The 25,179-nt window shown below is 38.1% G+C and overlaps 2 long non-coding RNA genes across 2 annotated transcripts in view; one reads left to right on the forward strand and one right to left on the reverse strand.

Moving 5' to 3' along the window:
• Nucleotides 1-25,179, reverse strand: part of LOC310733416 — a 313,803-nt gene that overhangs the window by 282,106 nt on the left and 6,518 nt on the right. The window lies entirely within an intron of this gene.
• On the forward strand, nucleotides 12,581-13,663 carry LOC310733431. Its single transcript, XR_014535744.1, has 3 exons — nucleotides 12,581-12,798; nucleotides 13,029-13,274; nucleotides 13,597-13,663. It is a non-coding gene; the product is annotated as an uncharacterized lncRNA (long non-coding RNA).

Below are 25,179 nucleotides of genomic sequence, written 5' to 3' on the forward strand. Positions count from 1 at the left end.
CCCCCCTGCCGATTCCCTCCAGTCAACACTCCAACCAATACACACTGCCCCTCACAGAAGCCCAGGTGAGAATGGAGCTCAGGAAGATCAAAGCGAGGAAGCCTGCAGGCCCAGATGGTATCAGCTCCAGGCTACTTAAGACCTGTGCAGACCAGCTGTGTGGCATATTGCTGTACATGTTTGACCTGAGCCTGAGGCTGGGAAAGGTGCCACAGATACGGAAAACATCCTGCGTGTTGCCTGTTCCAAAGACATCGCGCCCAAAAGACTTCAGAGACTATCGACCAGTAGCACTGACCTCGCATCTGATGAAGACATTGGAGAGGCTGGTGCTCACTCGTCTCTGACCTCTGGTGAGCCCATCAATGGATCCACTTCAGTTTGCCTACCAACCTGGCATTGGAGTGGAAGACGCAGTCATCTTCATCCTAAATCGGGCTATTTCACACCTGGAAAAGTCTGGGAGCACTGTGAGAGTCATGTTTTTTGACTTCTCTGGTGCTTTTAACACCATCCAACCTGTGCTCCTGAGGGATAAGATGGTGTACATGGGAGTGGACTATCATCTGTCTGCCTGGATACTGGACTACCTCACAGACCGACCACAGTATGTGAGGACTCGTGACTGTGAGTCTGACATGATTGTCTGCAACACTGGAGCCCCGCAGGAACCGGCTCTAGTCCCGTTTCTCTTCACCGTCTACACTGCAGACTTCATGTTCAGCTCAGCAACCTGTCACCTACAGAAGTTTTCTGATGACTCTGCCATCGTCGGTCTGATCATGGATGATGATGACAGGGAGTAAAGAGGACTTATACAGAACTTTGTGGACTGGTGCCAACGGAGCTTCCTCCAGATAAATGCGGGGAAAACCAAAGAACTGGTGGTGGATTTCCGTAGGGACAAACAAACTTCATTACCACCAGTGAACATTCAGGGAAAGGACATTGTGAGAGTGGACTCTTACAAATACCTGGGTGTTCACCTAAACAACAAACTGGACTGGACAGACAACACTGAGGCAATTTACAAGAAAGGGCAGAGCAGACTCTTTCTGCTGAGGAGACTTAGGTCTTTTGGAGTGCAAGTAGAGCTACTGAAGACCTTTTTTGACTCTGTGGTGGCCTCAGCCATTTTCTATGGAGTGGTCTGCTGTGGCAGCAGCATCTCTACTGCAAACAGGAAGAGACTGGATAAGCTGATCAGGAAGGCCAGCTCAGTCCTGGGGATTCCCCTGGACACTGTACATGAGGTAGGAGAAAGGAGGATGGTAGCAAAACTATCAGCATTGCTGGAGAACGCCTCTCACCCCCTGTATGTAACCGTTACATCGTTGAGAAGCTCCTTCAGTGACAGACTGTTACACCCTAAGTATCCAAAGGAGCGTTATAGAAGGTCTTTTCTCCCTGCTGCTATTAGACTTTACAATCAAAGCTGCTCCCAGTAAAACCAGTCACCAAAATAAAACACTGTTATTACTTTTTAGCTGTGCAATAACATTACCTGTGTGCAATATTACATGCAACATGTGCAATATTACCTGTAATATGTGCAATAATTACCTGTGCAAAAACATACAATATGTGAAATAATTACCTGCAATATGTTCAATAATTACCTGCAATACCACCTGTGTGAAATACTACCTGCAATGCGTCCTTTTTTCTTCTCTTATTGTATTTATACATTGTACTGTACATTGTATATATACTGACAGTGTATATATACACTGTATATTATAGTATGTGTATATTCTTTATATATATTTGCATTTATTTTTAATTTTTTTCCTTTGCTGCTGTAACAAAGAAATGTCCCCACTGTGGGACAAATAAAGGTATAATCTTATCTTATCTTATCTTATCTTATCTTATCTTATCTTATCTTATCTTATCTTATAATTGCCTTCAGGATATCAAACAGTGGCTTTCCCAGAACTTTCTTCATCTGAATGAAGAAAAGACTGAGTACATCCTGTTTAGCCAGGACTCACCCAGCAGTTCTCTTAGTTTTGGTCCTCTAACACCTCAGTTTGCACCTACCGTGCGTAACCTGGTTTGTTTGGTTTTTTTTTTGACAAAAGTATGCACTTCGATAAACTGATCAGTGCAGTGGTGAAGGTGAGCTTTTACCAGCTAAGACTACTCAGCAAGGTCAAATAATTTTTGTCCCAAGCTGACCTTGAAAAAGCTATGCATGCTTTCATCAGCTCGAGCATTGACTACTGTAATGCTCTCTACACTGGACTTAATCAATCACTTCTCAATCAGCTCCAAATGGTACAAAACGCAGCAGCACGTCTTCTCTCTAACACCTCCAAACGCTCTCACATCACCCCTGTCCTTCGCTTCACTTCCGGCGCGGTTCAGGGTGGAGTATAAGGTCCTGCTGTTTGTGTTCAAGGCCATTAATGGTCTGGCCCCGGCCTACCTCGCCGAATTAATAACGGTTTACAAACCAGCCAGAACTCTCCGCTCCTCTGGACATACCTCTCTGGTCATTCCCAAATACAAATATAAAATTGTTGTTTTTTGGAAAGTTCCTTGTGCTTCTTTTGGTTGCTGTAAGGCGCTCTATAAATAAAATGTGATTTGATTTTGATTTTACTTCTTCCTCTTCTTTCTTTTCTCATCCATGGACCTCCTCTGCCCCTTGACTACAAAATCAAAGAAGACTTCTTGTCCCACGCCCTGGCTGTCAGAGGTTTTGCGCAGCATTTGGCAAGAACTCAGATCAGTAGAGTGGAAGTGAAATAAATCACAAATCAATGTAGACCTTGCATCTTACAGTGCACTCTGGACCAAATTTTCTTTGGATCAAGTCAAGATGCTTTTTTGTCATTTCTACTACATACAGTGGTACACATTACATGATAAAAACAAGACAACGTTCCTCCAGAACCCTGGCGCTACAGTAAACAACATAGAGCTACAACACAACACAAAGCTACATAAAGTGCATTAAGTGCAACCTAGTGCAAACAGTGCAGACGAAAAACAGTACAGACAGACAGTACAGACAACACAAGACAATACACAACACAAGATAGTGCCAACCAGTAAACCTACTGTATACTTAGCAGCGTGTGGTGTAAATGTCCATGATAGAGGGGAGAGAGACTCCGATGATCTTCTCAGCCATCCTCACTATCCTCTGTAGGGTCTTGCGATTTAAGACAGTGCACTTCCCAAACCAGGCAGGGAGGCAGCTGCTCAGGATGCTCTCAATGATCCCTCTGTAGAACATGGTCAGGATCAGGGAGGGAGATGAGCTTTTCTCAGCCTTCTCAGGAAGTAGAGACGCTGCTGGGCTTTCTTGGTGATAGAGCTGGTGTTGAGTGACCGGGTGAGGTTATCCGCCAGATAAACAAAAAGTTATTTGGTGCTCTTGACGATCTCCACTGAGAATCCATCGATGATCAGTGAAGAATGGCTGCTCTGTGCTCTCCTGAAGTCCACAACCATCTCTTTGGTTTTGTCAATGTTCAGAGACAGGTTGTTGGCTCCACACCAGGCTGTTAAATGGTGCACCTCCTCTCTGTAAGCTGACTTGTAGTTCTTGCTGATGAGCCCCTTCTTGCCTGGATGCCCTGCCACATGCACCGGGTGTCTCCGCTGTCCTAGAAGTGGTCGTGGATTTTCTTTGCGTGTGCAAGCTTCGCCTTTTTGATGGCACAGGACAGTGTGGCCCTAGCTGTTCTTAAGTCTGTCTTGTCGCCTGCTCTGAAGGCAGAGTCTCTTTGATTCAGCAGCGTACACACTTTTGCAGTCATCCATGGCTTCTGATTGGAGCATGTAGTGAGATGGTCACGTCATCAACGCACTTGCTGATGTAGCTGGTCACTGTTGACGTGTGCTCCTCCAAGTTGATGGAATCACCGTTGGTTGCAGCCTTCTTAAACATGTCTCAGTCAGTGCACTCAAAATTGTCTTAAAGAGCAGAAGTGGCTCCTGCTGGCCAGGTTTTCACCTGTTTCAGAACCAGTTTAGAGCGTCTGACGAGCGGTCTGTATGCTGAAATTAACATAACAGAGATGTGGTCTGAGTAGCCGAGATGGGGCAGGGCTTTGCACGATATGCGCCAGGGATGTTTGTGTAAACAAAATCTGCATCTAATAGTAACAAACTCCACTAGCGATGAGAAGTAGCGTGAGACAAGCACAGAGTTCTTGCACCATTCCATGTTAATATAAACACACACACCACCACCGTGAGACTTACCGTACAGAGCACTGTTTCTGTCAGCACAAAACATGGTTAGCCCATCTAGCTAGATGGCAACTTCCGGAACTCTTTGAACTATAGCCGCGTGGTCTGCTGGATTTGGATGTATTCCAGTTTATTGTCCAGGGAGCAGACGTTAGAAAGAACAATGGACAGGAGAGCCGGCCGGCTAGGGTTAGCATTTAGCCTAGCACGGACACACGCCCGCCCGCTTGCCGCGCTTCCGCTTCCTCGAGCAGTTCTTCCGACATCCCCTCTCCCGGGCACCGACATCAGGTGACACCAAGGGCTGGGGGCCTGGTCTTTGTGGCCGAGGTCGCCAGCAAACTGAGGTCGCAGCAAGCTGAGGTCGCGAAGGTTATTTATTACTTTATCATGCAGATTAGTGGTTGCATGATTCCTGTACCGTAAACAGCGTCTGGTGGTCGTACACATGAACACAGCTGACTCTGGTGTCCATGTATTGTGAAAAGTCGGGATAAATATGGTAAAAGCAACATTTTTGGTTTCGGAGTGGCCGCTGCAAGCTAGTGCTGCGCCGCCATCTTGCCGGATGTGACTTCTGCTAAGACTGCCTTTTACAAGGAAAAGCTCAAGGCCTCTGCACAAGATTCTTGTAAGCTCCACAACATCTTTTCTTCACTACTCAACCCTCCCTGCCACACCTGCTCCATCCTCCCTGACTGCTGACTACTTTGCCTCCTTCTATGATGAGAAGATTGAAAAAATCCGCCAGACCTTCACTTCCTCCCCAACAATGACTACACAACACAGCCAGGAATCCCCTACTCCTATGTTGTCAAGCTTCTCAACCTCAACAAAAGATGAGATACTGCAAGTCATCCAATCTTGCAATCCCATCACCTACCTTCTGGATCTAATCCCTTTAACTATGCTTCAGACCATTTCACAAGATCTCCTGCCCTTCATCTTCACAATCATCAATAGGTCCTTAACATCTGGCCTTGTGCCAACTACCTTCAAGCAAGCAAGCGTCATTCCTATCTTAAAGAAACCTGCTCTGGATCCATCAGACATCAACAACTACAGACCAGTATTAACTTCTCTCCTTTCTTTTTAAACCTCTGGAACGCAGAGTTAACCAACTGTCTGTCTATCTCTCACAGAACAAGGTTAGGTTAGATTTGCTTCCTACCTGGTAGGTCACTCAAAACAGGTAACATGGAGAGGATCCACATCTGCCTCGTGCAGACTCACCACTGGTGTCCCACAAGGCGCTGTACTTGGTCCCCTCCTTTACTCCCTCTATACCCACTCCATTGGTAAAGTCATATCCTTACATGGGTTTGCTTAACACCACTATGCAGATGACACTCAACTCTTCTTTACGTTCCCTCTCTCAGATACCACAGCTTCCACTCGGATCTCGACATGCTTGACGTACATATCTTCATGGATGAGTGCTCATTAATTAAAACTCAAACCCAGCAAAACAGAACTGTTGGTCATCCCAAGTGATTCATCTCCAGGTAAAGATCTCCGAATAACTCTTCATGACTCTCTCCTCTCCACCTCAGTTACTGCTCGCAACCTTGGGGTAACTATGGACAATCAACTGTCCTTCTCTTCACATGTTGCTAATTTTTGTCGATTTCTTCTCTACAACATTTGAAGGATTCAACCATTTCTGTCCACACAGGCTGCCTAGGAGCTTGTTCATTCATTCATTCATTCATCTTCTCCCGCTTATCATAGATTTTCTTTAAAGTTCAACATAGACTTTCCTCTCTATTTAAGAAGCCATTTCTTTCTCCAGACCGGGAGTGGCTCTGATGTTGAGGTCGTAAAACCTGACAAAGGTCAAAGGGGTGGACCAACCCGCAGCGTTGCATATGGCCTGCAGGGGCACCCCTGCATACCAGGCCATAGAGGCCACCATACTCCGGGTTGAATGAGCCTTGACTCCGAAATCAGTGGGAAGACTAGAGGACTCATTACCAGAGGAAATAGCATCCACTATCCATCTGCTGAGAGTCTGCTTATTGGCAGGAAAACCTTTAATGTGAGGGCCATTGCAGACAAATAGTTGCTCTGACTTCCTCCAAGGACTCGTGCTGTGGAGGTACATATCCAGTGCTCGCACTGGACGCAGTCGATTTTGCTTCTACTGGTCTGGAGCTAGGAAGGGAGAAGGGCAGAATGCTTGCTAAATGACAGGTCGTAAGGGAGCCGTAGGCACCTTAGGTACATTCCCAGGGCCTGTAGGTCCCTGATCCTTTTAAGGGAGGATATCGCCAAAAGTAAGGTGGTCTTTGAACCAGAAAGGAGAGGACCTGAATGGAATTGAGTAGTCCCTGTCTATCGTACACAGGACCCACTGAGATGCGTCTGGCAGCTCTTCCCAATCTGCCAGGAAATTTCTCACGGGAACCAGTCTCTCAAAGCTGGGCTCTGACCCTCACAGAGTGTCTAGAGCTATTCCCTGCAGCCGTTGGAACCTTCTGAGAGGTGGCGTGTCTCCTCAAACCGCAGCAATCTCTCGGGCGGAAATGGAGGGAGACACCCGCTGGAGGGAGGCTGTGCCTCAATGCACATCCTGTGGCAGGGCTAACGGAGTGGTCTTCTGTGACAACTGGTCATTTGGTTTAGAGGATTGGCTTTTGTGTTTTAGCATTTAAGAAAAACTGTAAACTATAGATTTAGCCATAGCTTAGCTTATTACATTATATGCTCTTGTTTCATTTGCCTGGTTTCTTGTGTTAACCTTGTTAGTTCTAGTTTAGCTTAGCTCATTACAGTATATGCAATGCTTGTTGTGTTTGTACTGCCTATGTTTGTGTTTAGTAGTTTAATAGACCTAATATTAGTGTATCAGAATTCTGAGACTCAGTGTGTAAGGATTACACACATGAATTCCTACACAGGGGTTCCTCTTTCTGTTTGATGGAATAGGCTGCATCTAGGAAAAGGCATTAACTCTTTTTACAAAAGCTGAAATCCCAGTCCTCTAACAGAGCACATGTTGCACAGAATGTGAACTGGTTTGGCAGCAGCATCTCCTATCGCATACTTTTTCAACTTATTTTACTTCACTGCCATATCCCCCACACCAACCCCATCCACATCCCGATCCCCAAACAAAACAAACAAACAAAAGTTAGAATTTTTGCTCACACATCAAGTAAATGCAAACTGAGCAATGCCATCCATGATGGCATTATCAGGGAAGATCTGTTGTTGTCTCCAAGTTTCTGCTGTCACATTCTCTGAGATTCCTCCTGTTCTCTTTTTGACACACAACTTAAAGGAGCCTAATGAAACGTGCATAAGGTGCAACTGCAGAAAGGAGCTGTCTACACACTGTGAGCCACCAGCTCTGAGTTGCATGTTGAGGTGTTGTCATGGAGGAACTCAAATGAGTGTCAAAACACCAGCCTCCACAGTCCTCTATCTCAGCCCACATTCTTTTTCACTGATATTTTTATCCTTGTCTTCTCATTCTAAAGGATTTTGCGTATCTGTCCAAACTATGACAGATGTTCTACACAAAGTCATACTTTTGCCTGTAGTCTGGTAAAAGGGACCAGTAAAAGCTATGTGTAATTTAGGGATTGATAATGTGATTTAATCTGATTTAATGTAATAATATGATTTTAAACACATTAAACATGATTTGTCTGGTATTTAAAGATATTCATGAACATAACTACTAAATATTACTTTCAAAATATAGTTCCAGTAACATAAAAATTCATGATGGAAAGCGTTGGCATATAAAATCTGATTCACATTAGGTTGCCAAATGTAATTTTATAGATTATTTATATTATAGACAATACCCTGTATTCATTGAAGGGTTTAATTTGATGACACATAAATAAATTGTCAATTTTAGTCTGCAATTAGACATCTGCTCAATTGCCATTTAACAGTTATTTCTTTTTTTATTTTTAAATGAAATCTTAATGCTCAATCTATTCAATGGGTGCCATTTCAGTTCAGACATTACATGTATTAATATGCAAAAAAATATTTTACAATAAATATTCTTTATTATTATTATTATTATTATTATTATTATTATTATTATTATTATTATTTTTATTTTTTTTTTTGTCTAATTTTCAGTTTTTTAGTTTGTTGTCTTCAACTGCTGAGGTGGCCAGCGCCTATTTCAGAAGTAATACAGAAACTCTCCCTTTAGCTTGAAGTCTTGACTCAATAAAAGTCATGTTCCCTTGCTTTTTCCCTTTGCACCTGAGTCCACCTTTGGAAATGAAGAGATGTCTTCATTAAATGTGACAATTGGTTTCATATGATTGATGCCAACCTTTTAAAGATTCACTATTTGGCCAGACCAAACATGGGCAAATGCTGATTTAAATAAACAGTCAGCACCATTGCAAGAAAAAAATCTTGCATGCTTCAGTTTATAAAGATCACAGCCTGTCAATGACTTGTTTTATTGATCCTCATATAAATTATTGTATTAATTTAATGTGTTTAGTTTAAAAGTGCATTGAACATTTTATTTACTCCACATATATTATTTTTAAGTTGACTATACTTGATGTTTTTGAGTATTATTATTTTAAACAGTTTTAGCTCAAATATTTTGCGTGTATGTTATCCAATTTCCTTACTATTTCTAACTAAGCTGTTGTATACATTGTATAATTGTAAAAAGTTCAATTTAGAGATATTAAAAAGTTTAATTAATACATAATCAAATTCAATAAAAACTAACAATATATTTAACTGGTCTCAACAAATGCCTGATCAGAAAGTCATACCCATTTTTTTAATTGACAATTTTTAGTTTTCATTTTCAAAAGTTTTTTTTTTTTTATATAATATTCAACAAGGAATGAATCTAAATATTAATTAAAAAAAAAAAAACTTTATTGACACATATATCAATTAAAAAAATGCAGAAATTAATATGAACTTTGGACAAAAAAAAAGTCCAAAACCTTTTCGCCACCAATTTGCAACTTAACATTTTAGCTTTCTGGGCAACAACACATACAGTTGGACTGCAGAGCCAATACTTTCCAAGAGGATCACCCCGTCAACAATCTCATTGTCAAAATGTTCAGTTTCTAGTCCAATAAATTTAATACTTACTTTTTTCACATTAGCACATTCAGGCAACTAATCATTCGACAGTACCCTATTTTAACTAAAAAATTACCCAGAGGACTATGACACACTCATTGTTAATTCATCAGTCACTTATTTAATCTTGATTAATGAAATAATGAACAATGAATAAAGACTTCCAACCTCAAAAAAAAAAAATAATAATAATAATAATTGTTTTCACTCAAAAAAAAATAAGGAAAAGAGCAATGCAGATCAACAGTGATTACATATACTGCAAGTCCTACAGACTATAGATTTAGTTTTTTATTCCAATAACTTTGGGAGAAAATTTTCCACCATCGATTTGCAGGAGCACTTTTTAAACAAACTCGTAGTAATATTTAAGATAAGTTCAGTGCATAGATTATTCCTAGCATCAGTGCACAAGCTTGGGCTGAAAAGCCAATGTTGTCCATGATTATTACACATTAAAAATGCCAATGAATTCATAATGTCCAACTTCTCACCTACTTTGTTGACCTTGTTGAGGTCTTTTGCAGGTCTGTCTGGAGGTTTTGCAGTTTCAATGTTCTGTAAGACAATAAGGAAAACATGTGTTTTTTAAATTGATCTAATCCTTATAGCTCAATCAGAAAGATCACATATGTTTCCAATGCATAGCTATGGTGCAGGGCAGAGGTGGGAAGTAACAAAGTATATTTTTCTGGTATCAGTACTTTACTTCACTATTTATTTTTCTGACAATTTTTACTTTTACTCATTAAATTTTTACACAAATATCTAAACTTTCTACCTCTTACATTTTCAAAACAGGCTTGTTACTCTGGTTTTAATCTATTTTAATCTATCTTCTCATTGTGTGCCGTTTTCAGACCATCTGCCTAATTCTTGTCATTGTGCCGCTTTTTCAATCTACCACTGGTGTATCATTTCCTAGCCTGCACACACCACAGACTTAGACTTAGACTACTTTACAAAGCTAACAATGAGCAGGCAGAAGGCAACAAGAAGGATGGGGTTAACATGGATGAGACAGAGGGAGTCAGCGACGTAAACATGACTAAGAACAGAGACATTCCTGATCATCTGATCATCATCTTTTCTCTGCGTGTGTTCTATATGGTGGATGTTCAGCCTGGATACATTTATTAGGTAACAAAATTAAATTAGTTTTTGTATTAATATATTAATTAAGGCTGTCAAAATGCAAATTCATTTTAATGACACTGGTTTTATTAACGCACGATTAATGCAGCGCGCATTTCTGTATGACCATTTTTTCTGAAAATTAAGTAAATAAATAAATAGATTAATAAATAAAGAGGCTGAATTTAAACCTTCAGTGCAACACACATTTATTTACAATGTCTTTTCTTTGCTCAGATATAAAAATAAATAAACAAATGTATATAAAAAAAAATTCTTTTTATGAGTTAAATCTCAAATCAGCACCAAAATCCCCATCCCTCTGAGGGTCGACAAACTCACCGGAGCATTTTGTGGCATTTTTTCCTCATAACGCCAAAACGAACATAAATTACTTACTTTTTTGATCGTACAGATAAGAACAACACATAATTTAAATATGTAAATGGTCTACTTTTATTTGTACACACTTATAATAACAACAAAATGTTGCGCTTTTGTAAAATAAAGAAAACAGACAGGGTGCGCTTTCTGCCGTCTCTGTCTCCTCTTTTTTATTTCACAGACACAGAAATAAACAAAATAAAAAACCCTGGATCTCAGTGAATATTTTCTTAGCAGACATAAACATATCCATAGTAAGCTCGAAAAATCTACTTTTAAATAAACCAATTCACATCAAATACAAACATTCTCTGATTATGTAATCTGTATGAACGTTATAAGAGGTGCAGTTTCTCCGGTATCACCTCATTAACTGTCCGTGTGAAAACAAAGCAAAAACGTTCCGTTTTATGTCCTGATGTAAAACAACATAATTTCTTTGAACGTTTACAAGAATATTTTGTCTTCATGCTCTATGTTGAGTTTGGTTTCACGGATGATAAACATGCATTTGCAAAAAGCATCAATATTTGTCCATGGCCATGTTGATTAGAGTATTTAAAAAAATTGGAAAGTATCAATTTGAGGTATAATTAGAACAGCGCAATTAAATATTTTAATCGATTGACAGCCCTAATATTAATATGACATGGCATTCAGTTACCAGCATGAAACTACTAAAACAGGTAGTAGTAATGGCTACTTTTAACTTAAGTACATGTGGGAGCCCAAACTTCTTTTTTTTTACTTGAGTAAAAAAAGTAGCCAGTACTTCAACTTTTAACCAAGTATTTTTTAAACATGAGTATCTGTACTTCTACTTACAAACCCGATTCCAATAAAGTTTGGACACTGAACAAATTGTGAATAAAAAAGGAATGCAATGATGTGGAAGTTTCAAATTTCAACATCTTATTCAGAATACAACATACTGTAATTTCCGGACTATTAAGCGCAACCAAATATAAGCTGCACCCACTGAATTTTACAAAGATTTCTATTTTGAACATAAATATGCCGCACCTTTCTATAAGCCGCAGGTGTCTACATTGAAACTAATTAACTTTACACAGGCTTTAACGAAAGACAGTGCCTGTTAAACGGCTTGTATCTAAACAGTAGCCTACCAAGAAAGTCATTGTTCACTCCTTCCTTTCACAACAATTGCTCTCGGGAGTTTTACTTTTGGCATCGTCGTGCGTTTAAAAATCACCATCAGTGAAGCTTTTCTCCCGATGCCGTGCAGTTTAGAACACAGGTAAAGTGCGTTTTTTTCATGCCCGGTTGTTTTCAGTGTGACGAATGATTCGCATTTCCTGTTGACAGTCTGAGTGAGCGGCAGGTCAAACATCAGAGGAACCTCATCCATATTTATGGTGTGGTGCGGCCTGATTCACTGGAAGGGCATCTGATTTAATATAAAGAGTTTCATTGGTTCACCTGAACTTTTTTGGCAATTTCATTGGTCTAATGTTATGGGGCTCAGTTTTTTGTCTTAAAGCTTGTGAAACCGGGAAAAACCCAGGAAAAATCCATATATTAGCCGCTTCGTTGTTAAAACCGCAGGGTTCAAAGCGTGGGAAAAAAGTAGCGGCTTATAGTCTGGAAAATACGGTACACTCAACGGCCACTTTAGTAGGTACACCTGTCCAAATGCTCGTTAACACAAATTTCTAATCAGCCAATCACATGGCAGCAACTCAATGCATGTAGACATGGTCAAGACGATGGTTGCTTGGTTCAAAACGAGATGGTTCAAACCGAGCGTCAGAATGGGGAAGAAAGGTGATTTAAGTGACTTTGAACGTGGCATGGTTGTTGGTGCCAGACGGGCTGGTCTGAGTATTTCAGAAACTGCTGATCTACTGGGATTTTCACGCACAACTATCTCTAGGGTTTACAGAGAATGGTCCGAAAAAGAGAAAATATCCAGTGAGCGGCAGTTCTGTGGGCGCAAATGCCTTGTTGATGCCAAAGGTCAGAGGAGAATGGCCAGACTGGTTCGAGCTGATAGAAAGGCAACAGTAACTCAAATAACAACTCGTTACAACCGAGGTATGCAGAAGAGCATTTCAAACGCACAACACGTCGAACCTTGAGGCGGATGGGCTACAGCAGCAGAAGACCACACGGGGTGTCAGTCCTGACAGCTAAGAACAGGAAACTGAGGCTGCAATTCGCACAGGCTCACCAAAATTGGACAATAGAAGATTGGAAAAACATTTGCCTGGTCTGATGAGTCTCGATTTCTGCTGCAACATTTGGATGGTAGGGTCAGAATTTGGCGTCAACAACATGAAAGCATGGATCCATCCTGCCTTGTATCAACGGTTCAGGCTGGTGGTGGTGGTGTAATAGTGTGGGGGATATTTTCTTGGCACACTTTGGGCCCATTAGTACCAATTGAGCATCGTGTCAACGCCATAGCCTACCTGAGTATTGTTGCTGACCATGTCAATCCCTTTATGACCACAGTGTACCCATCATCTGATGGCTACTTCCAGCAGGATAACGCGCCATGTCATAAAGCGCGAATCATCTCAGACTGGTTTCTTGAACATGACAATAAGTTCACTGTACTCAAATGGCCTCCACAGTCACCAGATCTCAATCCAATAGAGCACCTTTGGGATGTGGTGGAACATGAGATTCGCATCATGGATGTGCAGCCGACAAATCTGCAGCAGCGTGATGCTATCATGTCAATATGGACCAAAATCTCTGAGGAAGGTTTCCAGTACCTTGTTGAATCTATGCTATGAAGGATTAAGGCAGTTCTGAAGGCAAAAAGGGGTCCAACCCGGTACTAGTAAGGTGTACCTAATAAAGTGGCCGGTGAGTGTAATTGACATATCAAATTTTTTAAAAGAGAAAATTTATAATTTTATGGGAAAAATAAGTTGATTTTAAATTTCATGGCATCAACAGATCTCAAAAAAGATGGGACAAGGCCATGTTTACCACTGTGTGGCATCCCCTCTTCTTTTTATATCAAGTTTAGGAACAGGAATGTTGTCCCATTCTTGTCTAATACAGGCTTCTAGTTGTTTAACTGTCTTAGGTCTTCTTTGTCACATCTTCCTCTTTATGATGCGCCAAATGTTTTCTATGGGTGAAATATCTGGACTGCAGGCTGGCCATTTTAGTACCATGCATAGAGACTAATATCTCTACCAGCCACTTTTTTTTACCACCAAGATGTAGTTTTTATGTCGAAAGTTATTCCTAAACATATAGAAACAATACACAAGTACTGTGACATGGACAAACGGATAACCATTTAAATTACAACACTATTGATTGGTTGGAGCAAAAATGCTTTACGGCATGTTGTTTAGTGGACTCTTGTCTTTCCAAATAAGCCGGGATTTGCAGCAGTGGATGCGTTTTTGACTCATTTTTCAATAATAATAATAGTCTTCTTCTTCTTTTGGCTTCTCCCATTAGGGTTTGCCACAGCGGATCATCCATCTCCATACCCCCCTGTCCTCTACATCTACCTCTTTCAAAACAACTACCTGCATGTCTTTCCTTACCACGTCCATAAACCTCCTCCTTGGCCTTCCTCTTTTCCTTCTTCCTGGTGGCTCCATCCTCAGCATTTTCCTACCGATATACCCCATGTCCCTCCTCTGCACATGTCCAAACCATCTCAATCTCACCTCCCTCACCTTGTCTCCAAAACGTCCAACATGCGCTGACCCTCTTATAAACTCATTTCTAATCCTGTCCATCCTCATCACTTCCAATGAAAATCTTAACATCTTTAGCTCTGCTACCTCCAGCTCCGCCTCCGGTCTTTTACTCAATGCTACTGTCTCTAAACCAAAAACATCGCAGGTCTCACCACAGTCCTATAAACTTTCCCTTTCACTCTTGCAGATACCCTTCTATCACAATCACTCCAATAATAATGTAAGTACTGCATTTTTTCATGCATGTTGTTGTTGTTTACTACCTATACAAATTCAGCAAATACATTCGTTCGGCTTAGACCTTTAGAATAATTTTTAGCTTGTCATTTTTTTTTGTCCCTTTTCATTTAATCCATTGTTAAACATTAACACCTGAGAACAATGGGATATCGGGTTGCGCAGGCGAGGCACTAAAGGCTAAGAGGTTAAAAAACAAGAATACGAATAAATTAATTACAATGACCAGAAATTAAAAGATACACAAATACATTATTAGTACATTATAATCTGACAACAATTTGTAACCGGCTTTCCCACACTGCTTGGTGTCATAAAAGTCTCTATTAATAAATCTAACCATAGAAAGACTAACCATATTAATATATCTTGCATTAAACAAACAGCACACATTAAGAGCTCAAATAATTATATCTGTAGTCTGTAGTTTGTAGAGGTCTGTCTCACCAAATCAGCAAGTTGCTGCAGAGTCGCAGTGCACAAAGTTAACTTACCAAGCCCTTCTCGTTATTTATTTGTTCACCCACTATGGATAAAAAACTTTGGCTTTCTGTTCATTAGAAATCTATAAAGCCCAATTAAACGTAAAATTATAATCATATAAATGCTAACTGCGTTAATAAACTCCGGATGATTTGGAAACTCGTATTGACTTTTTTATGTCTCTGATCCTGTCGGTCACCTTTCTTGTTAAAACAAGAAATAGCATAATAGCTCTCAAGCACTATCATGTTATTCACTTCTGAGCTGACCACAGTTGATAAAATTAGCAGCCGTATAGCTTCTTCACGGGTGTGGAGAAATATACACAAGAATTTGTTGGTAGAAATAGGTGTTTTCTGGAGGTAGCCCGAGATTTGGTGGAGGCGGCCGACTCCTTATTCTCTTCGCAACAAGATAATGATGTGTAGCTCTAACATTAGCTTAACTTACATTTGACTACACTTAAGCCATGACTATTCGTTTAACATTTAAGAGTTTCCTTACCAAAATCCAAAATGTATTTTTCGAACTGGAAGTCCACAGGTCATGATAGAAAGAACAATTCCTAATAAGGAACATGCAATGGTGGCAAAGAGATGTCAAGCATGTGTGTGTCAGAATTTAGTTCTTCATATTCTTGTATATTTACTGTTAAATGAATGGAAGTGGCTTGTTTTAATTACAGACAATAAACTTTGGATAAAATATTTTTTTTAAGTAGATTCAAAAACATTATAATCAATGAAAAGAGCTTGATTAATTCATGTTACATTTACTAGGGTTAGGGTTAGGGTTAGGGTTAGGACAAAATATTTTTTATTTCAGTGTTCATAGTAGCCACATAGAATTATTAAGTGTCTTTAAATTAATAATAAACTAAGGTTTAAATATTTTTCCAACATTCAAGCACATAATGACAGCTAACAAATTAAATAATTAAAGAGTTGTTGGGCTACTCAAAACCATCAAAACAGCTTTACCTTGACATGTCTCAGGAAGAGTAATGAAGGGATTAAAAACCCGTCTTCCAAAAAAAATGTCTTAATGTTGATGAGGTGATAATGTGAGTTTTGTAGTTATGTGTGTGCATGTGCAGATATGACAGAAAGAGCCTGCTTTTTGGTCTGCTGGTTAAGTGTGAATGTGTGGAACCACACTGGGCACAGAATGTACTGTTAGTGTCATTGACTCCATGACAACCTCTTCTAGACACTCAGAAGCGGGGGGGGGGGGGGGGGGGGGGATTGGGGATCGGCAGAATATTTACAGTAGGTTACAAACAGCTGGTACAATTCAGAACAAACCCAAAAAGGGCTTTCATTTCAATGTAATCACGAAATGTGTACAACGGTCTTTTTTTTTTATAGTTAATTTGTTTTTTTATGTCTAGGTTGCATATGCTATTTTTAATTAGCAATTCCTATTACCCTCAACATTTTCCTCATCAGAAAGGTTAACAGACCAGAACTAGATACATTTTTATAATGTACATGAATTTCTATCCAAGTCATACAAATGCATATAATTTTATGTGAAAGACTTCATTATCACTTCCTTGTAAATGTACTAATCTACCATAATTATTTAGTTATTTCAGTTATGTGTAATGATAATGTAATTTGTATTTATTTTTTCTTAATAACGATACATGGACAGCAAACTCATGTCTGAAGTCACTCAGTTTTTCTTAACAGAAATGTGTATAGCTCACAGCAACTTTTTACTAAGTGTTTGCTTGATGCATTTATATTAAAGGACAAAAATCATATTTCAAAAATACTTGTCTGCATCAGCTGCTATTTAAACACTGGTTATGAAAGTAGAAGATAATCTCATTACCATTTAACTTTTTACACACACAATTCAACTGGTTTTCGCTGAGCATTATAGCACAATGATTTATCTAGATATAGATAGATGCTCATCTTCTCTGCACAAATGCAACATCACTATTTTGAGGAAACTAGTGGAGGTTGTATGGTATCTTACATCTACCTTCAGATGTGGTGCATCATTTATGCTATACCTTTTTGTTTGTGCCAGTTATTATGACATACCTTAACAGCACAAACAATATTAATTTTCTGTGAATCCACAACAATTATTTTTAAATATGAGATGTTAAATGCTGATGATGATTGATAAATGCTCTGATGAGTACAAGCAATTCAAGAAATTTCGAACAGATTGAGTCAATCATAATGCCGAAAATAGTGAATTTCTGTTAGCTTCTGTTCAAATGACTCTATAACAAGGAAATGTACAGCATTTACTCCATATGTAGCATATGCTGGAATTAACAAATGGCACAATCATTTGAAAGAGTGAGCACAGACTTCCCACAGAAACCTACTCTAGCCACCTGAGAGCATTTACCAGCTGTCTGTAATTACTCATCACATGGCTGTTATATTGACATACATTAAGCACTGGTGTGATTAAATATTCAACACTGAGACATACAAGATAAGAGATTCATGAAGAGGTCCTGTCGACCTCCTACATTCACTGGCGGTCTTCTTTGTTTTGCTATACTGAGTGAGGGCTTTGAGTTGTGTGCAGATAAGATGGGTATGTGTCTTCTCTGGTAATAGAGAGACCCCAAGTGGTGATCATAATCTGTTCTCTAGTAAACTGAGAATTGAACTGTCTTGAAAGATAGTTATCATCCTTTCAGTTATAGAACCTTGTAAATGTACACATTTACAGCTTACATTTGTACAGTAAAGTATTTAAATTGGTATGTTTGCAGAACTTCTGTATATCATCTGTCTTCTCATTATCACATATTCTTATTTTGTCTTAATCCCAGTTACTGTTTTTAACATTGCTTTTGTGACATGGTGGGAGAGAGTGGATTGGCATATAGAGAGGCTGTGATTGGTAATATTGCTTTGCTGGAAATCTTTCTCTTTTACAATTACTTGATTATTGCGTATATACAGTATATATATATATATATATATATATATATATATATATATATATATATATATATATATATATATATATTACTCTACTATTCTACACTACTTGTGTTCACATAACAAATCACTGCAGATGTATGACCAATATACATAGTGAATGTCCTTTTAATTTTTTCTATACTTAGCTACTTAGCATCCTCTATCTTAGTAATGATTCTTGATAAATAAAGCAATATTTTGAAGACCAAGTCTGGGGTTCAGAGACTGCTGGATTCACTTTAGTTGTGAGGGGCTCTGTGTGTGTGTGTGTGTGTGTGTGTGTGTGTGTGTGTGTGTGTGTGTGTGTGTGTGTGTGTGAGTGAGTTTGTGTTGACAGCTGGCCAGGTTCAGGTTGGTCTAAAACCATGTGCACCCTGTCAGGGTAGCAACACTAGCTCCTTTAGGATTGATGAATTGCCTGCTTCCTCGATTAAACCTGCCGTCACTTCTCGATAAAACAACCAAAAAGGCAAACAAACACAAAAAGCCCAATCTAGAGGAGGAACATCAATATGAGTCTATCATAGTCAGCCATATTACGTGTGGAAGGCACAGACACTTTGACATTTATTACCAGAATATTAAAAACTAATCCACATTGATTTTGCAACCTTCACTCTCTTGACAGGCTTGGCTCATTTCAGGGAAATGGGATTTGCACTACATCTACAGCCACTACTTTGTTTGGTTGCAGTCTCCGAAAAGAAACTGGACAGGCTTATCTGCCAACCATTCCACATCTTGTAGTGAATTCTACAGGATATGTCTCTTAATAAAGTTTTTGCACTGTTTAGCACGTGATTCACTAAGAATATATTGTATGACAAATCATCAAAAATGATCATAAAACAGAAGATATGTCATTATCATTACCACTCACCTAACCTAATACAGAACAATATTATATCCCAATCCATTAAAATGTTTAATTGTCAGAGAAGATGGACAGGTCATTCAAGATTGTGAAAGAGATGGAAGGATGTGATTCAAAATTATATTAGCTTTGTAAAATGTCAAGCTAAAAAATGGACAGTGACTTTGGATTTTCACTAACCAATATTCGACATATTAGACCTTATTAAAGTATGTGCATCAACCTGTAATTTGCTCCAAAAAATTGCAAAATGCAACAAAGCTTTCCAATTAAAGCATCAATTTATTATCTTTAATAATACCCTCATAATATTAAAGCTTATGAAATGGCAGGTGAGCTGGTATATGAATAAAACATAAAGGTTCATAATAAGATACAAAAAAGGGGAACAGAGACTGTCAGGGGGTGGCTTTTTAAATGCTTGATGCAATTTGCATATATTAATATATTTTTTTAGCCTTATCGAACATTCAAGCATATTTAAAACAGTGATGTTAGGCTGCTGTATGCTTCTGCAGATTTATTGCTTGAATAATTTGGGATCTTTAATAAGCCAATATGACTGATCCTCTGAGTTCTGTGGAATTCTGTTAATTGTTCCAGATGGTGTGCACTGATTATGCAAAATGACTTCCTCTTTTTTTCCCTCCTGCCTCTGAATACTCACATTTTGATTGACTACCACAGAGGGGGAAAAAGCTTATTTTGGGGCCAGGACTTTTATTAGGAAGTTTTGTATCATGTTTTGAATTAAAGTTCCATTTCTTGTAAAGAGTATTAAAGCTTCTAAGATCATAGTATTTTATTTATGACAATAATCTTCAGATGCCTTAATCCCATGAGATTTACTCTGCTGGGAAAGACTATTATTATATATTATATAAAATAATTTTGCCCCTGCAGTTTGCTGCCATCAAACTGCTCCTACCATCTACAAAGTAGACAAATGCTGACAGGGCATGAAAAACTATACAGTATATAGTGTGTTTTTTCCCAAAAACATGTTAATGATTTATTTTCATGGTAAGTGCAAAGACAGCTAGGGGAGAATACATAAGAGCTTAAAATGTTCCATGATTCCCACTAAAATGTTCAAATGTTCCTAAAGCTGTTATGTGTTTCATTATTATGTTCAAGGTCACAACTTGAAACTTGAAAAAAAAAAAAAAATCGGAATCTCGAGAAAGAGAAGACTTGCTTTGCATATGAGCTCAGTAAAAAAAATCTAAAAAAAAAAAAAAATTATGACAAAAAAAAAAATTCTAAACAAACCTACATATATGATGGCAGCATATCATTCACTAATTGTACATTTTAATTCTTTTTTGAAACCATGGACACTGCTTCCTCCTGACTGAAGAGGAGGGGCCATCTAGCATGTTGGTAAAAAGTGGTAAAGTGGTAAATATGGACTTGTCCAATTTTCATAAGCTGCAGCCTCATATGTGAAATTATTTATTTTTCCTTAAATTGATACATGTCCTCAATTTAAACATTTAATATGGTTGGTTACTATGATCAATTGGGAATAAAACATATAGGTTTATAAGATTTGCAAATCATTGCATTCTATTTTTATTCACATTTTACACAGCATCACAACTTCTTTGAAATTGTGTTGTTTTAGTAAGGTTAAAAACTTGCGCTTTGAGAGCAATAAAAGCTTGTTGTATTTTAGGCCTTTTTGCAGTCTGTACTTTGATGTGTCAGTCTGTCCATCTACTAGAGCAGTATAAGATATGTTCTTGCATTAGTCTCTAGCCTATCAAACATGTCCACACTCAGACGGAAGACACATCTTAATCTTTTCAATGCCCTCATGTTCAATGACCTTTGTTATCACACATCTAATTAGAACTTGATAAAAATATTTCCCTGAATTCCAGCTATTAAATATAGTTTAAAGAGATTTATGACCAAATATGCCATTAAAGACCATTTAATGGGTCCGCTGACTCGTTAAGTTGGTAATTAATGAGCTCCTAATACTGTATATAGTGTGATTTAGCCTTACAATGAGATTCTGGAAAATGAAGCCATCAGATGAGAAACAAGTGAACCTCTCAACATTCCCAATACAATTCCTGATATTATTTTACAAAGTACAGGGTCTCTCCCTCTCTTTCTGTCATGTTTATATCAGCACTTTATGCTTTATAGAAATAGCTAGGGTTCCATAAAACCCTTTTTTGGATCTCCTTCCACAGAACCTTGCTAAAAAAATTATTTGTTTTTGAATTTCTAATTAATTAATACCCCTAATGTGTAACATAGCAGGTCTTAGATTATTAAACATATTACTAAAGCATATTTATACTCTGTAATACAATCCTAGGAAAAGCAATGACAGTTTAATTTTAAATGTACTGTATTGCTCAAACAATGCACAAATGAGCAGTTGCTTGAAATTGTCCAAGAAAATAACATAAGATGTGTAAACTATATAGACTATATAAACAGAATAACTTTAAAAAAAAATTAATATAGATAATACAGACTTATTTTGTTAATTAGAAATAGCAGCAAGACAATGGTGGAATGGTTTTAGGAAATAATAAATGGCTGGACCAGTGGCTCCCAAAAAGGCCCTTGTGGCTGTTTACCCACACGAAATAATCGCTATACAATCATTGAGCCTTTCCAACAAGATTCTATTGTGTTTACTGTTCAGTGTAGTGGGGGAGGGTTTTTCATGGTTGAAATAAAGCCACACTACTTCACCAAAAGAATAGATCATACTGTGAATTGAAGACTAAATACATGACTCGTTATTCCAGTTGTCACTCTATCTCTGTTGCATTTGTTAGAACATTTCTTCCATTCCTCTTAGCTCTATCATGACAACTTAGCTTGCCCATGGAACTGCTAATTAAGATGGGGATTTATTGTAATTGTGCCTTCTGCTGCAGCCCATCCGGCACAGGCAATTTAATAGCAGCTCTGCAGCTTGTGTGCACTCTGGAGGCCTAGCCCATTTATTCTAAAAATTTTAGGCCTTAGTGTCACAGCCACATACAAACACACACACACACACACACACACACACACACACACACACACACACACACACACACACACCAGACACACACACACACACACACACACACACACACACACACACACACACACACACACACACACACACACACAGCTGTAGCTCATCAGTTCAATTGTATTCTTCATGTGTATGATGTTTATGTTGACTTATAAGTACTGTGTAACTCACTGTTAACTTTTTTATGTAAAAAATTAAGCATGTGCTCATTGGACTAACTCCATCTATTGCTTTCGAATTTTTTTAATGTGCAATTTAATAAATAGTCTAACCTGGTTTCTAATGTGTAGCTAGTGTATGAAAGACAGGAATTAAGGAGCTCTCAAACATTCTTTAGCTGCCTGTTTGCTACTTGACACAGTTTAGGAGGTGCTATTTGCCCTTTCTTTGTTTAGGACTTAGACTGATAGAGCAAGACCAAGTGGTACTAGATGCTGGTGCTGAACTCACTAGCAGATTTCAAAGGCTGCTTATGATCCAGATGGAAAAAGAACACCTCTTCCACTAAATATTAGTAAACTTTCCATCCTCCCTAATTTAATTTAATTTAATATCCCTCAATTTTTTTACTATTTTGTATGTAACATTTATTTATAGACTGTTAATTTTTTCATAATAAACACATATTGTAGGTTATATTTATCTTTATTCATGTTTCATTCCATATGTAAACCTACGCACTGGCTTGCACATTTAATCGGTTTGGAGATTGTAAGCAATCTTTCCTGCCACTGTTTATTAACCAAGAACAAAAAATCGTAAATGCAAATTAATGAACTGGTTCTTGATAACAATAGGAAAAAATAAGAAGGAAAAAGATTTGGAAGGGAACAAAAGGACCAAAACAGTGAAACCAGTATCAGAGTCATTAAAAAGAAGCCAAAAATAGCAATAAGCCATCATCTGTTCTCATAGTATGGGTCAGAATTCCTGACACCTCCAAAACTCCTCCTGTCAGGGCAGGGGACCATTTGTATTCTCTTTCATTAGGCAATTTGACTAATGACCAGGCTGAGTTTTAGTAGAGGGGGCATGGGCAGACCCCCATGTTCAGACACCACCCCAGCCTTCATCTATTGGAATGGCACAGATGGTGAGCCCAGCGACAAAACAAACAACAATATATCTTAAAGACATCCTCCAGTGGTACATACGATTTCTCAAAAAGGCCAAGAAAAAGGCCAGAGCACGGAGAACATCATGAAAAGGTTTTTCTTAAATTATTCTAGAGGCGGTCGGGAAGGGCTCATAATTCTGCATACACTCCGAGTGCTTAGTTTATCCAAAATTCCTATTCACTTGCACTTGTGTCCTTTATGCATGACCTGCTGCTACTATAAGTCAACCGACTTTCCAGTACTTGGCATTGCATTTCCTGCTGATTAACAGTTGCTAGTAGTGGGTGTGAGGAAATTTTTTTTTATGGCCTTGGGAGCAGAGGTGAGAAAGGGGTTGAGGGGTGAGTTATCAGCAAATGGAAAAATGCAATCATAAGTAATACATTTTACAACCTGAGAATTTTGATAAAGTTCAGTTATGGTGGATATTTTTATATAGAAAACCTAATTACATTAGTCTTTCTATTGTCTTCCATTTAATAAAATGAATGTATTGAGTTTTTTTTCTTACTGCAAGTTCCCAGGGGATTACATAATATTAATGTAATAACCATTCTAGGATTTTGAATATTACATTACAGTAGATTTTTAGGTAATTTTATTTGAGCAGATTAGAGAGTTACAGTACATAATTTTTCACTGTTAATTTTATTTCTTTCAAGTATTGTGATTTCTTGTTTCATGAACTATGCTGTTTTCCTTTATTAGCCTGCAATTACATAATTGGTTGCGTTTGGGTATTTGGTTTAGTGGACATAGGGTATGCATGTATCAGTGTATTTACTGTGTGTATGTACCAAGTAGTGTGGGCAACTTGACAGGCAACTTGACAGTGAAATTAATAATTTTTTTTTTTTTTTTTTTTTACTTGGTCTCATACAACCACATTAATAGCAATTAGAATGAGTTAATCATATTTATATATGTTCTGGAAAGCAAAAGTGATGCCCATCTTACATATACATAATGTATCATAGAGATTTAAGAGATTAGTCCCAATTAATTAAACAGCTAATTTGAAGCTTATGTTATGCTCTGATTACATCATCTATAAGATTGGTATAATCTTGGTAAAATAAAACATTTGGCCATTTATGTAAATTATGGAAATGTTCACTGTGAATGATTAAACTTCCCACTAAACCTAAACCTGGAAACAGACAAATTTCATTAGATGATTATTTTAATAAATACAAGAATTTTGTATTTACAGTATGTCAGAAGTATTTAGTGATGACTAACTACTAGTGTTCAGTGACATTTACATCTACAAAATTAAATAAGAGTAAATTTTGTAAAGATTTGATTTGGCAGCTAGCTTCATAATTATTGTGTAGTCTATGTGTAACTACACTGTGCATGTGTAGCTTATATGATTATTGCTCATTTGGTTACAATTCAAATTTATTGTGTTACTGTCTAATTTACTGTTGGAAGTGTAAGGTGTATGTTATTTGAGAATAAGGAACTTCTAGAATAAACTTTTTTTTTAAAGCAAAACAAGGCCCACATAGTCAACATTAATTCCACTTCTGATCTGAAGTTAGGAATGCAGAGAAGATTTAAAGCAAGAGGATACTCTTAAACCATTCTCAATGTTTAAAATAGGTTGGGAGCAATTTTTTTTTCAGTATGCCAAAATAATACAGTATTGGACTATTCAGTATCCAAGGGAAGTTATGTTTGACATTTTTTTTTTTTTTATGTTCTATGCTTCTCAGCTGACTGTATATGCGATGTGAATGTTACAGACAACCGCTTTCCTTGTTGCAAAGTTGCAATATATTTGGATTTTTGGAGAGCTAGACATTTTTCATCATAGCAGTCAATAGGAGCTATTGTGCTTCTACATCACCCAGTGTTAATTTGGGCTCTAATGTATTTGATAAACAAAGGGGCACTCTTTAGCCTGACAGTCATGACACCCTGA

This window comes from Silurus aristotelis, assembly GCF_946808225.1.
Source record: "Silurus aristotelis genome assembly, chromosome: 11".
NCBI classification, from domain to species: Eukaryota; Metazoa; Chordata; class Actinopteri; order Siluriformes; family Siluridae; genus Silurus; species Silurus aristotelis.